Source organism: Dendrobates tinctorius, unplaced genomic scaffold, assembly GCF_039654945.1.
Source record: "Dendrobates tinctorius isolate UK_male_01 unplaced genomic scaffold, ASM3965494v1 ptg000332l, whole genome shotgun sequence".
In the NCBI taxonomy this organism is placed as follows: domain Eukaryota; kingdom Metazoa; phylum Chordata; class Amphibia; order Anura; family Dendrobatidae; genus Dendrobates; species Dendrobates tinctorius.
In genome coordinates this window covers 17,914,465-17,932,886 of record NW_027361998.1, presented here as the reverse complement: position 1 = coordinate 17,932,886, position 18,422 = coordinate 17,914,465, and positions in this window count along the sequence as shown.

Below are 18,422 nucleotides of genomic sequence, written 5' to 3'. Positions count from 1 at the left end.
AGACGGTGTTAGGCCCAGTATGGATTGCACGTCATTGCACAAAGGTTAGAAAGGGTACCGTATCCCCGGATAACATGTATGGATAGCGTACACATTCAAAATATATGTCTATACAGCATGAGGCAGGCTCAGACGGTGTTAGGCCCAGTATGGATTGCACGTCATTGCACAAAGGTTAGAAAGGGTACCGTATCCCCGGATAACATGTATGGATAGCGTACACATTCAAAATATATGTCTATACAGCATGAGGCAGGCTCAGACGGTGTTAGGCCCAGTATGGATTGCACGTCATTGCACAAAGGTTAGAAAGGGTACCGTATCCCCGGATAACATGTATGGATAGCGTACACATTCAAAATATATGTCTATACAGCATGAGGCAGGCTCAGACGGTGTTAGGCCCAGTATGGATTGCACGTCATTGCACAAAGGTTAGAAAGGGTACCGTATCCCCGGATAACATGTATGGATAGCGTACACATTCAAAATATATGTCTATACAGCATGAGGCAGGCTCAGACGTTGTTAGGCCCAGTATGGATTGCACGTCATTGCACAAAGGTTAGAAAGGGTACCGTATCCCCGGATAACATGTATGGATAGCGTACACATTCAAAATATATGTCTATACAGCATGAGGCAGGCTCAGACGGTGTTAGGCCCAGTATGGATTGCACGTCATTGCACAAAGGTTAGAAAGGGTACCGTATCCCTGGATAACATGTATGGATAGCATACACATTCAAAATATATGTCTCAGGAGGCAGGCTCAGACGGTGTCAGGCACAGTATGGATTTGACGGCCCAGATTACACAGCGGAGGAGCAGGGAGAGGTAAAGATTGCAAATGCTGTGGCCCTGCCCAAGCAAGGGGGGCCCACTCTTGGGCATCGGTACTGGCACTGGGCCCCTCATAGTACAGCGGTGTGTCTGACGGCGGGTGTGCACCACCACCGTCAGAGACACTTGATTGCACTATGAGGGACCCTGTGCCAGTGCCCGTGCCCAAGAGTCGGCCTACCCACCTGTCCAGGGCAACGGCACTCGCACGGTGTCGTACGCTAGGTGGTTACCCCGGCCATGAGGGGGGAGGCAGTACAGTTAGGGAGTTTTAGAAAGTGGCATATGTTGATGTTGGACATTCAGCTGATGCAAAAGGCGAAATAGGTGAAGTACCAGGAAGAGGTGGACCAAAGCAAGCCATTTTTCTGTCACCCTATGTGTCATCAGGGGAAGGTGGGACAAAATCCTTGGAAACCCATGCGTGGTTCATTTTAATGAAGGTTAGATCATCCACATTTTGGGTTGACAGACGGGTCTTTTTTTCTGTCAGGATTGATCCAGCTGCACTGAAGACTCTTTCCGATAGCACACTTGCAGCTGGGCAAGCGAGCTCCTGTAAGGCATATTGGGCCAATTCAGGCCAGGTGTCCAGTTTAGCGGCCCAATAGTCAAAGGGGAATGACCTGTGTGGGAGAACATCAATATGGGAGGAAAAGTAGTTTGTAACCATAGTTGACAACTGCTGTCTCCTGTCACTTTCCATCGATGCAGTATTACCAGTTGTGTGAGCGGTATTTGAAAAATCAGTCCACAACATTGTCATGAAACCCCTGTCTCCAACGCCACTTCTGCTGTGTGCACCACGAACACCTCTGCCAAGCTGCCCCCGGCCCGTACGGCTCATGTGAGAACCATCACCGCTGCTGTGTGCTGGGAATGCCTCAAGCAACCGATTTACCAGAGTTGCTTGTTTATTAGCCAATATTAGGTCAAGGTTCTCCTGTGGCATGATGTTTTGTAATTTGCCTTTATAGCGTGGATCCAGGATGCTGGCCAACCAGTAATCGTCATCGTTCATCATTTTGGCAATGCGGGGGTCCCTTTTTAGGATCCGCAAGGCATAATCTGACATGTGGGCCAATGTTCCCGGTGTCAATGATGCACTGCGAGTGCTGGGTGGAGGAGCACTTTCTGGCAAATCCACATCCCTCCAGTCACGCACAAACCCTGTACCAGACCTTGCCACGCCAACATTTTCACTTGCCCCACGAGATGCATCCTCCTCCCCTAAGTAATCATCCCCATCATCCTCCTCCTCCTCCTCCTCCTCTTCTTCCTCCACCTCGTCCAGGAGAGGTCCCTGAGCAGACAATGGCTGAATGTCATCAAGGATTCCCTCCTCCTCTTCCTCCTCATCAACATTGGCTGCAGACGCCTGCTCCTTAAGGTGCGTCAAAGTTTGCATGAGCAGACGTATAAGTGGGATGCTCATGCTTAGGATGGCGTCGTCTGCGCTTACCAGCCATGTGCATACCTCAAAACACTGAAGGACTTTACAAAGGTCTTTCAGCTTCGACCACTGCACGCCTGTCAACTCCATGTCTGCTCTCAAAGTGCCTGGCCGTGTATCCTCCCACAAATGCATTATGGCCTGCCTCTGCTCGCACAGCCGCTCCACCATGTGCAGGGTGGAGTTCCACCTTGTTGCAATGTCGATAATGAGGCAGTGGTTGGGAAGGTGGAGCAATCGCTGCAGCTTCTGCATGCGAACGGAGTGTACAGGCGACCGGCGGATGTGCGCGCACAGTCTTCGCACCTTCTGGAGCAGGGCTGTTAACTCCGGATAATTTTTGAGGAAGCACTGCACCACCAGGTTCAAGGTGTGAGCCAAGCAAGGTATGTGGCTGAGTTTTGAAAGGGCTATGGCTGCCACAAAATTACGGCCGTTATCACTAACTACCTTGCCTGCCTCAAGATGTACACTGCCCAGCCATGACTCAGTTTGTCGCTTCAAGTACTCGGCCAGCACCTCGGCGGTGTGTCTGTCGCCCAAACACATCATCTGCAACACAGCCTGCTGACGCTTTCCACTAGCTGCTCGATAGGGGGACACATCGTGTGCAACAGTGGCAGCTGCAGATGGAGTGCTCGTACGACTGCGCTCTGTGGACGAGCTTTCGCTTCTGGAGGAGGAGGAGGAGAAGGAGGAGGGTCGAACGCCTACAGCCAACTGTTTACTATACCGTGGGCTAGGCAGCACTGTCCCACCACCGCTGTCCCCTGTGGACCCTGCATCCACCACATTAACCCAGTGCACAGTGATGGACACGTAACGGCCCTGGCCATGCCGACTGGACCATGCATCAGTTGTGAGGTGCACCTTTCCGCTCACTGACTGCTTGAGTGCATGGACAATGCGGTCTTTCACATGATGGTGGAGGGCTGGGATGGCTTTGCGAGAGAAGAAGTGGTGACTGGGTAGGTCATAGCGTGGTACTGCATAGGCCATGAGTTCGCGGAAAGCTGTGCTTTCCACCAACCGAAAGGGCATCATCTCAAACGAGATTAGTTTGGCAATGTGGGCGTTCAAACCCAGTGTACGCGGATGAGAGACTGAGTACTTTCTTGACCTACTCATAGTGTCTGGGAGCGTGAGCTGGACTTGAGAGCTGCATATGATGGAAGTAGCGGTGGACAGGGCGGACTGAGAGAGGGTTGATGATGGTGATGGAGTTGGTGTTCTTTCTGATGGCCTAGAATCAGTCTTTCGTTGATATAACAGTGGGATTCCCTGACTGCTGTGGCCTTGCAACGACACCTCAACATTTGCTGCTGTGCTAACCGGTGGGCTTACAGTGGGGAAAACAATGTAGCATTGCTGACTACCTTCGTTGTGATCAGTTGCACATGTGGCACTTGAGGTTTGGTGTTGTGTCCACGCTTGCAAGTGCATGCTGGTTAAATGTCTAAGCATGCAACTGGTATTCAAATTTTTCAGATTTTTCCCTCGGCTAAAGGTCTTTGCGCACTTCTTACAGATAACCTTGGCCTGATCATGAGGATTTTGTTCAAAAAAGTGCCACACTGCACTCTTCCTACTTTGGCAGACATTTTGCGGCCTAGCACGCTGTGATCTTTTGACCCTCTGGACAAGCTGTCCAGCAACTCTTTTGATGTTTGGAACCTGTCTTTGGAGTGCTCCGGGCCTGCCAGATAACAGCTGTTGCGATGTCGATGTCTGCTGTGGATGCTCCTCATCTGAGCTATTGGAAGCAGCACCCTCTTCCCCCAATGGATGCCAATCTGGGTCAACAACTGGGTCATCCATCACCTCCTCTTCTATGTCATGTGCACCTTTCTCTGTGTCACCGTGTATGGTGGTATAGTGTGCGGGAAGGGGCACCTGAGTCTCATCAGGGTCAAAATCTGGCTCTGTACACTGCGAGGACAATGTAGTGCTCTGAGAGAATGTACCAGCAGAATCATCCATCAGCGGCTGTGCATCAGTGCACTCCATGTCAGATTCATCTTGGCCTGGGTAATTCACCATTTCACTTGATAATCCAGGCATGGTATGTGAAAACAGCTCCATGGAGTAATCAGTAGTATGGCCTGCGTCATCCTTCAATCTTGGTTGGGGTGAAGGACACAAGGAAAGGTGTTGTTCATGAACATGAGCCTCCAATGACGACTCAGTGCTTTTACTTTTTACAACTGAAGAAGAGGAGGCGACAGAGCTGGAGGCTGAGTCAGCAATGTAAGACAAAACTTTTTCCTGATGCTCTGCCTTTAAAAGCGGTTTGCCAACTCCTAGAAAACTAAGCGTTCGAGGCCTTATGTAGCCAGACGATGACGCAGGGGCAGCACCTCCTGCATTCGGTCCTATTTTGCTCTTGATACTACCATCAGATCCACCACCAACACAATCATTACCAGCTGCTAACCCCCGCCCAATTCCACGGCCTCTTCCACCAGCCTTCCTCATTTTTGGTAGAAATGTAGACAAAATCCATCAAACTATATAGTAATAAGAAAAAAGAGAAAAAAGGTGTCTATAGGACAGGGGAGATTTAGAATTTCTGCACACACTTGTGGACAGTGGACACTTTTGGATTGTGTGAGGCCCACTGATATCTGAGCGCTATGTGACACGCTTGATGGCACAGCTGCCTGTGACCAAAGTGACGAGAGGATAATGGAGATTTTGAATCTCTGCGTACACTTTTGGACACTGGACACTTGTGGATTGTGTGAGGCCCACTGATATCTGAGCGCTATGTGACATGCTCGATGGCACAGCTGCCTGTGACCAAAGTGACGAGAGAATAATGGAGATTTTGAATCTCTGCGTACACTTTTGGACACTGGACACTTGTAGATTGTGTGAGGCCCACTGATATCTGAGTGCTATGTGACACGCTCGATGGCACAGCTGCCTGTGACCAAAGTGACGAGAGGATAATGGAGATTTTGAATCTCTGCGTACACTTTTGGACACTGGACACTTGTAGATTGTGTGAGGCCCACTGATATCTGAGCGCTATGTGACACGCTCGATGGCACAGCTGCCTGTGACCAAAGTGACGAGAGGATAATGGAGATTTTGAATCTCTGCGTACACTTTTGGACACTGGACACTTGTGGATTGTGTGAGGCCCACTGATATCTGAGCGCTATGTGACACGCTCGATGGCACAGCTGCCTGTGACCAAAGTGACAAGAGGATAATGGAGATTTTGAATCTCTGCGTACACTTTTGGACACTTGTAGATTGGGTGAGGCCCACTGATATCTGAGCGCTATGTGACACGCTCGATGGCACAGCTGCCTGTGACCAAAGTGACGAGAGGATAATGGAGATTTTGAATCTCTGCGTACACTTTTGGACACTGGACACTTGTGGATTGTGTGAGGCCCACTGATATCTGAGCGCTATGTGACACGCTCGATGGCACAGCTGCCTGTGACCAAAGTGACGAGAGGAAAATGGAGATTTTGAATCTCTGCGTACACTTTTGGACACTGGACACTTGTGGATTGTGTGAGGCCCACTGATATCTAAGCGCTATGTGACACGCTCGATGGCACAGCTGCCTGTGACCAAAGTGACGAGAGGATAATGGAGATTTTGAATCTCTGCGTACACTTTTGGACACTGGACACTTGTGGATTGTGTGAGGCCCACTGATATCTGAGCGCTATGTGACACACTCGATGGCACAGCTGCCTGTGACCAAAGTGACGAGAGGATAATGGAGATTTTGAATCTCTGCGTACACTTTTGGACACTGGACACTTGTGGATTGTGTGAGGCCCACTGATATCTGAGCGCTATGTGACATGCTCGATGGCACAGCTGCCTGTGACCAAAGTGACGAGAGGATAATGGAGATTTTGAATCTCTGCGTACACTTTTGGACACTGGACACTTGTAGATTGTGTGAGGCCCACTGATATCTGAGCGCTATGTGACACGCTCGATGGCACAGCTGCCTGTGACCAAAGTGACGAGAGGATAATGGAGATTTTGAATCTCTGCGTACTCTTTTGGACACTGGACACTTGTAGATTGCGTGAGGCCCACTGATATCTGAGCGCTATGTGACACGCTCGATGGCACAGCTGCCTGTGACCAAAGTGACGAGAGGATAATGGAGATTTTGAATCTCTGCGTACACTTTTGGACACTGGACACTTGTGGATTGTGTGAGGCCCACTGATATCTGAGCGCTATGTGACACGCTCGATGGCACAGTTGCCTGTGACCAAAGTGACGAGAGGATAATGGAGATTTTGAATCTCTGCGTACACTTTTGGACACTGGACACTTGTGGATTGTGTGAGGCCCACTGATATCTGAGCGCTATGTGACACACTCGATGGCACAGCTGCCTGTGACCAAAGTGACGAGAGGATAATGGAGATTTTGAATCTCTGCGCACACTTTTGGACACTTGACACTTGTAGATTGTGTGAGGCCCACTGATATCTGAGCGCTATGTGACACACTCGATGGCACAGCTGCCTGTGACCAAAGTGACGAGAGGATAATGGAGATTTTGAATCTCTGCGTACACTTTTGGACACTGGACACTTGTGGATTGTGTGAGGCCCACTGATATCTGAGCGCTATGTGACACGCTCGATGGCACAGCTGCCTGTGACCAAAGTGACGAGAGGATAATGGAGATTTTGAATCTCTGCGTACACTTTTGGACACTGGACACTTGTGGATTGTGTGAGGCCCACTAATATCTGAGCGCTATGTGACACGCTCGATGGCACAGCTGCCTGTGACCAAAGTGACGAGAGGATAATGGAGATTTTGAATCTCTGCGTACACTTTTGGACACTGGACACTTGTAGATTGTGTGAGGCCCACTGATATCTGAGCGCTATGTTACAGGCTCGATGGCACAGCTGCCTGTGACCAAAGTGACGAGAGGATAATGGAGATTTTGAATCTCTGCGTACACTTTTGAACACTGGACACTTGTGAATTGTGTGAGGCCCACTGATATCTGAGCGCTATGTTACACGCTCGATGGCACAGCTGCCTGTGACCAAAGTGACGAGAGGATAATGGAGATTTTGAATCTCTGCGTACACTTTTGGACACTGGACACTTGTGGATTGTGTGAGGCCCACTGATATCTGAGCGCTATGTGACACGCTCGATGGCACAGCTGCCTGTGACCAAAGTGACGAGAGGATAATGGAGATTTTGAATCTCTGCGTACACTTTTGGACACTGGACACTTGTGGATTGTGTGAGGCCCACTGATATCTGAGCGCTATGTGACACGCTCGATGGCACAGCTGCCTGTGACCAAAGTGACGAGAGGATAATGGAGATTTTGAATCTCTGCGTACACTTTTGGACACTGGACACTTGTGGATTGTGTGAGGCCCACTGATATCTGAGCGCTATGTGACACGCTCGATGGCACAGCTGCCTGTGACCAAAGTGACGAGAGGATAATGGAGATTTTGAATCTCTGCGTACACTTTTGGACACTGGACACTTGTGGATTGTGTGAGGCCCACTGATATCTGAGCGCTATGTGACACGCTCGATGGCACAGCTGCCTGTGACCAAAGTGACGAGAGGATAATGGAGATTTTGAATCTCTACGTACACTTTTGGACACTGGACACTTGTGGATTGTGTGAGGCCCACTGATATCTGAGCGCTATGTGACACGCTCGATGGCACAGCTGCCTGTGACCAAAGTGACGAGAGGATAATGGAGATTTTGAATCTCTACGTACACTTTTGGACACTGGACACTTGTGGATTGTGTGAGGCCCACTGATATCTGAGCGCTATGTGACAGGCTCGATGGCACAGCTGCCTGTGACCAAAGTGACGAGAGGATAATGGAGATTTTGAATCTCTGCGCACACTTTTGGACACTGGACACTTGTGGATTTTGTGAGGCCCACTGATATCTGAGCGCTATGTGATACGCTCGATGGCACAGCTGCCTGTGACCAAAGTGACGAGAGGATAATGGAGATTTTGAATCTCTGCGTACACTTTTGGACACTGGACACTTGTAGATTGTGTGATGCCCACTGATATCTGAGCGCTATGTGACACGCTCGATGGCACAGCTGCCTGTGACCAAAGTGACGAGAGGATAATGGAGATTTTGAATCTCTGCGTACACTTTTGGACACTGGACACTTGTGGATTGTGTGAGGCCCACTGATATCTGAGCGCTATGTGACACGCTCGATGGCACAGCTGCCTGTGACCAAAGTGACGAGAGGATAATGGAGATTTTGAATCTCTGCGTACACTTTTGGACACTGGACACTTGTGGATTGTGTGAGGCCCACTGATATCTGAGCGCTATGTGACACGCTCGATGGCACAGCTGCCTGTGACCAAAGTGACGAGAGGATAATGGAGATTTTGAATCTCTGCGTACACTTTTGGACACTGGACACTTGTGGATTGTGTGAGGCCCACTGATATCTGAGCGCTATGTGACACGCTCGATGGCACAGCTGCCTGTGACCAAAGTGACGATAGGATAATGGAGATTTTGAATCTCTGCGTACACTTTTGGACACTGGACACTTGTAGATTGTGTGAGGCCCACTGATATCTGAGCGCTATGTGACACGCTCGATGGCACAGCTGCCTGTGACCAAAGTGACGAGAGGATAATGGAGATTTTGAATCTCTGCGTACACTTTTGGACACTGGACACTTGTGGATTGTGTGAGGCCCACTGATATCTGAGCGCTATGTGACATGCTCGATGGCACAGCTGCCTGTGACCAAAGTGACGAGAGGATAATGGAGATTTTGAATCTCTGCGTACACTTTTTGACACTGGACACTTGCAGATTTTGTGAGGCCCACTGATATCTGAGCGCTATGTGACACGCTCGATGGCACAGCTGCCTGTGACCAAAGTGACGAGAGGATAATGGAGATTTTGAATCTCTGCGTACACTTTTGGACACTGGACACTTGTAGATTGTGTGAGGCCCACTGATATCTGAGCGCTATGTGACACGCTCGATGGCACAGCTGCCTGTGACCAAAGTGACGAGAGGATAATGGAGATTTTTAATCTCTGCGTACACTTTTGGACACTGGACACTTGTGGATTGTGTGAGGCCCACTGATATCTGAGCGCTATGTGAAACGCTCGATGGCACAGCTGCCTGTGACCAAAGTGGCGAGAGGATAATGGAGATTTTGAATCTCTGCGTACACTTTTGGACACTGGACACTTGTAGATTGTGTGAGGCCCACTGATATCTGAGCGCTATGTGACACGCTCGATGGCACAGCTGCCTGTGACCAAAGTGACGAGAGGATAATGGAGATTTTGAATCTCTGCGTACACTTTTGGACACTGGACACTTGTAGATTGTGTGAGGCCCACTGATATCTGAGCGCTATGTGACACGCTCGATGGCACAGCTGCCTGTGACCAAAGTGACGAGAGGATAATGGAGATTTTGAATCTCTGCGTACACTTTTGGACACTGGACACTTGTGGATTGTGTGAGGCCCACTGATATCTGAGCGCTATGTGACACGCTCGATGGCACAGCTGCCTTTGACCAAAGTGGCGAGAGGATAATGGAGATTTTGAATCTCTGCGTACACTTTTGGACACTGGACACTTGTAGATTGTGTGAGGCCCACTGATATCTGAGCGATATGTGACACGCTCGATGGCACAGCTGCCTGTGACCAAAGTGACGAGAGGATAATGGAGATTTTGAATCTCTGCGTACACTTTTGGACACTGGACACTTGTGGATTGTGTGAGGCCCACTGATATCTGAGCGCTATGTGACACGCTCGATGGCACAGCTGCCTGTGACCAAAGTGACGAGAGGATAATGGAGATTTTGAATCTCTGCGTACACTTTTGGACACTGGACACTTGAGGATTGTGTGACGCCCACTGATATCTGAGCGCTATGTGACACGCTCGATGGCACAGCTGCCTGTGACCAAAGTGACGAGAGGATAATGGAGATTTTGAATCTCTGCGTACACTTTTGGACACTGGACACTTGTGGATTGTGTGAGGCCCACTGATATCTGAGCGCTATGTGACACGCTCGATGGCACAGCTGCCTGTGACCAAAGTGACGAGAGGATAATGGAGATTTTGAATCTCTGCGTACACTTTTGGACACTGGACACTTGTGGATTGTGTGAGGCCCACTGATATCTGAGCGCTATGTGACACGCTCGATGGCACAGCTGCCTGTGACCAAAGTGACGAGAGGATAATGGAGATTTTGAATCTCTGCGTATACTTTTGGACACTGGACACTTGTGGATTGTGTGAGGCCCACTGATATCTGAGCGCTATGTGACACGCTCGATGGCACAGCTGCCTGTGACCAAAGTGACGAGAGGATAATGGAGATTTTGAATCTCTGCGTAAACTTTTGGACACTGGACACTTGTGGATTGTGTGAGGCCCACTGATATCTGAGCGCTATGTGACACGCTCGATGGCACAGCTGCCTGTGACCAAAGTGACGAGAGGATAATGGAGATTTTGAATCTCTGCGTACACTTTTGGACACTGGACACTTGTGGATTGTGTGAGGCCCACTGATATCTGAGCGCTATGTGACACGCTCGATGGCACAGCTGCCTGTGACCAAAGTGACGAGAGGATAATGGAGATTTTGAATCTCTGCGTACACTTTTGGACACTGGACACTTGTGGATTGTGTGAGGCCCACTGATATCTGAGCGCTATGTGACACGCTCGATTTCACAGCTGCCTGTGACCATAGTGACGAGAGGATAATGGAGATTTTGAATCTCTACGTACACTTTTGGACACTGGACACTTGTGGATTGTGTGAGGCGCACTGATATCTGAGCGCTATGTGACACGCTCGATGGCACAGCTGCCTGTGACCAAAGTGACGAGAGGATAATGGAGATTTTGAATCTCTGCGTACACTTTTGGACACTGGACACTTGTGGATTGTGTGAGGCCCACTGATATCTGAGCGCTATGTGACAGGCTCGATGGCACAGCTGCCTGTGACCAAAGTGACGAGAGGATAATGGAGATTTTGAATCTCTGCGCGCACTTTTGGACACTGGACACTTGTGGATTGTGTGAGGCCCACTGATATCTGAGCGCTATGTGACACGCTCGATGGCACAGCTGCCTGTGACCAAAGTGACGAGAGGATAATGGAGATTTTGAATCTCTGCGTACACTTTTGGACACTGGACACTTGTAGATTGTGTGAGGCCCACTGATATCTGAGCGCTATGTGACACGCTCGATGGCACAGCTGCCTGTGACCAAAGTGACGAGAGGATAATGGAGATTTTGAATCTCTGCGTACACTTTTGGACACTGGACACTTGTGGATTGTGTGAGGCCCACTGATATCTGAGCGCTATGTGACACGCTCGATGGCACAGCTGCCTGTGACCAAAGTGACGAGAGGATAATGGAGATTTTGAATCTCTGCGTACACTTTTGGACACTGGACACTTGTAGATTGTGTGAGGCCCACTGATATCTGAGCGCTATGTGACACGCTCGATGGCTCAGCTGCCTGTGACCAAAGTGACGAGAGGATAATGGAGATTTTGAATCTCTGCGTACACTTTTGGACACTGGACACTTGTAGATTGTGTGAGGCCCACTGATATCTGAGCGCTATGTGACAGGCTCGATGGCACAGCTGCCTGTGACCAAAGTGACGAGAGGATAATGGAGATTTTTAATCTCTGCGTACACTTTTGGACACTGGACACTTGTGGATTGTGTGAGGCCCACTGATATCTGAGCGCTATGTGACACGCTCGATGGCACAGCTGCCTGTGACCAAAGTGACGAGAGAATAATGGAGATTTTGAATCTCTGTGTACACTTTTGAACACTGGACACTTGTGGATTGTGTGAGGCTCACTGATATCTGAGCGCTATGTGACACGCTCGATGGCACAGCTGCCTGTGACCAAAGTGACGAGAGGATAATGGAGATTTTGAATCTCTGCATACACTTTTGGACACTGGACACTTGAGGATTGTGTGACGCCCACTGATATCTGAGCGCTATGTGACACGCTCGATGTCACAGCTGCCTGTGACCAAAGTGACGAGAGGATAATGGAGATTTTGAATCTCTGCGTACACTTTTGGACACTGGACACATGTGGATTGTGTGAGGCCCACTGATATCTGAGCGCTATGTGACACGCTCGATGGCACAGCTGCCTGTGACCAAAGTGACGAGAGGATAATGGAGATTTTGAATCTCTGCGTACACTTTTGGACACTGGACACTTGTGGATTGTGTGAGGCCCACTGATATCTGAGCGCTATGTGACATGCTCGATGGCACAGCTGCCTGTGACCAAAGTGACGAGAGGATAATGGAGATTTTGAATCTCTGCGTACACTTTTGGACACTGGACACTTGTGGATTGTGTGAGGCCCACTGATATCTGAGCGCTATGTGACACGCTCGATGGCACAGCTGCCTGTGACCAAAGTGACGAGAGGATAATGGAGATTTTGAATCTCTGCGTAAACTTTTGGACACTGGACACTTGTGGATTGTGTGAGGCCCACTGATATCTGAGCGCTATGTGACACGCTCGATGGCACAGCTGCCTGTGACCAAAGTGACGAGAGGATAATGGAGATTTTGAATCTCTGCGTACACTTTTGGACACTGGACACTTGTGGATTGTGTGAGGCCCACTGATATCTGAGCGCTATGTGACACGCTCGATGGCACAGCTGCCTGTGACCAAAGTGACGAGAGGATAATGGAGATTTTGAATCTCTGCGTACACTTTTGGACACTGGACACTTGTGGATTGTGTGAGGCCCACTGATATCTGAGCGCTATGTGACACGCTCGATGGCACAGCTGCCTGTGACCATAGTGACGAGCGGATAATGGAGATTTTGAATCTCTACGTACACTTTTGGACACTGGACACTTGTGGATTGTGTGAGGCCCACTGATATCTGAGTGCTATGTGACACGCTCGATGGCACAGCTGCCTGTGACCAAAGTGACGAGAGGATAATGGAGATTTTGAATCTCTGCGTACACTTTTGGACACTGGACACTTGTGGATTGTGTGAGGCCCACTGATATCTGAGCGCTATGTGACAGGCTCGATGGCACAGCTGCCTGTGACCAAAGTGACGAGAGGATAATGGAGATTTTGAATCTCTGCGCACACTTTTGGACACTGGACACCTGTGGATTGTGTGAGGCCCACTGATATCTGAGCGCTATGTGACACGCTCGATGGCACAGCTGCCTGTGACCAAAGTGACGAGAGGATAATGGAGATTTTGAATCTCTGCGTACACTTTTGGACACTGGACACTTGTAGATTGTGTGAGGCCCACTGATATCTGAGCGCTATGTGACACGCTCGATGGCACAGCTGCCTGTGACCAAAGTGACGAGAGGATAATGGAGATTTTGAATCTCTGCGTACACTTTTGGACACTGGACACTTGTGGATTGTGTGAGGCCCACTGATATCTGAGCGCTATGTGACACGCTCGATGGCACAGCTGCCTGTGACCAAAGTGACGAGAGGATAATGGAGATTTTGAATCTCTGCTTACACTTTTGGACACTGGACACTTGTAGATTGTGTGAGGCCCACTGATATCTGAGCGCTATGTGACACGCTCGATGGCTCAGCTGCCTGTGACCAAAGTGACGAGAGGATAATGGAGATTTTGAATCTCTGCGTACACTTTTGGACACTGGACACTTGTGGATTGTGTGAGGCCCACTGATATCTGAGCGCTATGTGACACGCTCGATGGCACAGCTGCCTGTGACCAAAGTGACGAGAGGATAATGGAGATTTTGAATCTCTGCGTACACTTTTGGACACTGGACACTTGTGGATTGTGTGAGGCCCACTGATATCTGAGCGCTATGTGACACACTCGATGGCACAGCTGCCTGTGACCAAAGTGACGAGAGGATAATGGAGATTTTGAATCTCTGCGTACACTTTTGGACACTGGACACTTGTAGATTGTGTGAGGCCCACTGATATCTGAGCGCTATGTGACACGCTCGATGGCACAGCTGCCTGTGACCAAAGTGACGAGAGGATAATGGAGATTTTGAATCTCTGCGTACACTTTTGGACACTGGACACTTGTGGATTGTGTGAGGCCCACTGATATCTGAGCGCTATGTGACACGCTCGATGGCACAGCTGCCTGTGACCAAAGTGACGAGAGGATAATGGAGATTTTGAATCTCTGCGTACACTTTTGGACACTGGACACTTGTAGATTGTGTGAGGCCCACTGATATCTGAGCGCTATGTGACACGCTCGATGGCTCAGCTGCCTGTGACCAAAGTGACGAGAGGATAATGGAGATTTTGAATCTCTGCGTACACTTTTGGACACTGGACACTTGTAGATTGTGTGAGGCCCACTGATATCTGAGCGCTATGTGACAGGCTCGATGGCACAGCTGCCTGTGACCAAAGTGACGAGAGGATAATGGAGATTTTTAATCTCTGCGTACACTTTTGGACACTGGACACTTGTGGATTGTGTGAGGCCCACTGATATCTGAGCGCTATGTGACACGCTCGATGGCACAGCTGCCTGTGACCAAAGTGACGAGAGAATAATGGAGATTTTGAATCTCTGCGTACACTTTTGGACACTGGACACTTGTGGATTGTGTGAGGCCCACTGATATCTGAGCGCTATGTGACACGCTCGATGGCACAGCTGCCTGTGACCAAAGTGACGAGAGGATAATAGAGATTTTGAATCTCTGCGTACACTTTTGGACACTGGACACTTGAGGATTGTGTGACGCCCACTGATATCTGAGCGCTATGTGACACGCTCGATGTCACAGCTGCCTGTGACCAAAGTGACGAGAGGATAATGGAGATTTTGAATCTCTGCGTACACTTTTGGACACTGGACACATGTGGATTGTGTGAGGCCCACTGATATCTGAGCGCTATGTGACACGCTCGATGGCACAGCTGCCTGTGACCAAAGTGACGAGAGGATAATGGAGATTTTGAATCTCTGCGTACACTTTTGGACACTGGACACTTGTGGATTGTGTGAGGCCCACTGATATCTGAGCGCTATGTGACATGCTCGATGGCACAGCTGCCTGTGACCAAAGTGACGAGAGGATAATGGAGATTTTGAATCTCTGCGTACACTTTTGGACACTGGACACTTGTGGATTGTGTGAGGCCCACTGATATCTGAGCGCTATGTGACACGCTCGATGGCACAGCTGCCTGTGACCAAAGTGACGAGAGGATAATGGAGATTTTGAATCTCTGCGTAAACTTTTGGACACTGGACACTTGTGGATTGTGTGAGGCCCACTGATATCTGAGCGCTATGTGACACGCTCGATGGCACAGCTGCCTGTGACCAAAGTGACGAGAGGATAATGGAGATTTTGAATCTCTGCGTACACTTTTGGACACTGGACACTTGTGGATTGTGTGAGGCCCACTGATATCTGAGCGCTATGTGACACGCTCGATGGCACAGCTGCCTGTGACCAAAGTGACGAGCGGATAATGGAGATTTTGAATCTCTACGTACACTTTTGGACACTGGACACTTGTGGATTGTGTGAGGCCCACTGATATCTGAGCGCTATGTGACACGCTCGATGGCACAGCTGCCTGTGACCAAAGTGACGAGAGGATAATGGAGATTTTGAATCTCTGCGTACACTTTTGGACACTGGACACTTGCGGATTGTGTGAGGCCCACTGATATCTGAGCGCTATGTGACAGGCTCGATGGCACAGCTGCCAGTGACCAAAGTGACGAGAGGATAATGGAGATTTTGAATCTCTGCGCACACTTTTGGACACTGGACACCTGTGGATTGTGTGAGGCCCACTGATATCTGAGCGCTATGTGACACGCTCGATGGCACAGCTGCCTGTGACCAAAGTGACGAGAGGATAATGGAGATTTTGAATCTCTGCGTACACTTTTGGACACTGGACACTTGTATATTGTGTGAGGCCCACTGATATCTGAGCGCTATGTGACACGCTCGATGGCACAGCTGCCTGTGACCAAAGTGACGAGAGGATAATGGAGATTTTGAATCTCTGCGTACACTTTTGGACACTGGACACTTGTGGATTGTGTGAGGCCCACTGATATCTGAGCGCTATGTGACACGCTCGATGGCACAGCTGCCTGTGACCAAAGTGACGAGAGGATAATGGAGATTTTGAATCTCTGCGTACACTTTTGGACACTGGACACTTGTAGATTGTGTGAGGCCCACTGATATCTGAGCGCTATGTGACACGCTCGATGGCTCAGCTGCCTGTGACCAAAGTGACGAGAGGATAATGGAGATTTTGAATCTCTGCGTACACTTTTGGACACTGGACACTTGTGGATTGTGTGAGGCCCACTGATATCTGAGCGCTATGTGACACGCTCGATGGCACAGCTGCCTGTGACCAAAGTGACGAGAGGATAATGGAGATTTTGAATCTCTGCGTACACTTTTGGACACTGGACACTTGTGGATTGTGTGAGGCCCACTGATATCTGAGCGCTATGTGACACACTCGATGGCACAGCTGCCTGTGACCAAAGTGACGAGAGGATAATGGAGATTTTGAATCTCTGCGCACACTTTTGGACACTGGACACTTGTAGATTGTGTGAGGCCCACTGATATCTGAGCGCTATGTGACACGCTCAATGGCACAGCTGCCTGTGACCAAAGTGACGAGAGGATAATGGAGATTTTGAATCTCTGCGTACACTTTTGGACACTGGACACAAGTAGATTGTGTGAGGCCCACTGATATCTGAGCGCTATGTGACACGCTCGATGGCTCAGCTGCCTGTGACCAAAGTGACGAGAGAATAATGGAGATTTTGAATCTCTGCGTACACTTTTGGACACTGGACACTTGTGGATTGTGTGTGGCCCACTGATATCTGAGCGCTATGTGACACGCTCGATGGCACAGCTGCCTGTGACCAAAGTGACGAGAGGATAATGGAGATTTTGAATCTCTGCGTACACTTTTGGACACTGGACACTTGTGGATTGTGTGAGGCCCACTGATATCTGAGCGCTATGTGACACACTCGATGGCACAGCTGCCTGTGACCAAAGTGACGAGAGGATAATGGAGATTTTGAATCTCTGCGCACACTTTTGGACACTGGACACTTGTAGATTGTGTGAGGCCCACTGATATCTGAGCGCTATGTGACACGCTCGATGGCACAGCTGCCTGTGACCAAAGTGACTAGAGGATAATGGAGATTTTGAATCTCTGCGCACACTTTTGGACACTGGACACTTGTAGATTGTGTGAGGCCCACTGATATCTGAGCGCTATGTGACACGCTCGATGGCACAGCTGCCTTTGACCAAAGTGACGAGAGGATAATGGAGATTTTGAATCTCTGCGTACACTTTTGGACACTGGACACTTGTGGATTGTGTGAGGCCCACTGATATCTGAGCGCTATGTGACACGCTCGATGGCACAGCTGCCTGTGACCAAAGTGACGAGAGGATAATGGAGATTTTGAATCTCTGCGTAAACTTTTGGACACTGGACACTTGTGGATTGTGTGAGGCCCACTGATATCTGAGCGCTATGTGACACGCTCGATGGCACAGCTGCCTGTGACCAAAGTGACGAGAGGATAATGGAGATTTTGAATCTCTGCGTACACTTTTGGACACTGGACACTTGTGGATTGTGTGAGGCCCACTGATATCTGAGCGCTATGTGACACGCTCGATGGCACAGCTGCCTGTGACCAAAGTGACGAGAGGATAATGGAGATTTTGAATCTCTGCGTAAACTTTTGGACACTGGACACTTGTGGATTGTGTGAGGCCCACTGATATCTGAGCGCTATGTGACACGCTCGATGGCACAGCTGCCTGTGACCAAAGTGACGAGAGGATAATGGAGATTTTGAATCTCTGCGTACACTTTTGGACACTGGACACTTGTGGATTGTGTGAGGCCCACTGATATCTGAGCGCTATGTGACACGCTCGATGGCACAGCTGCCTGTGACCAAAGTGACGAGAGGATAATGGAGATTTTGAAT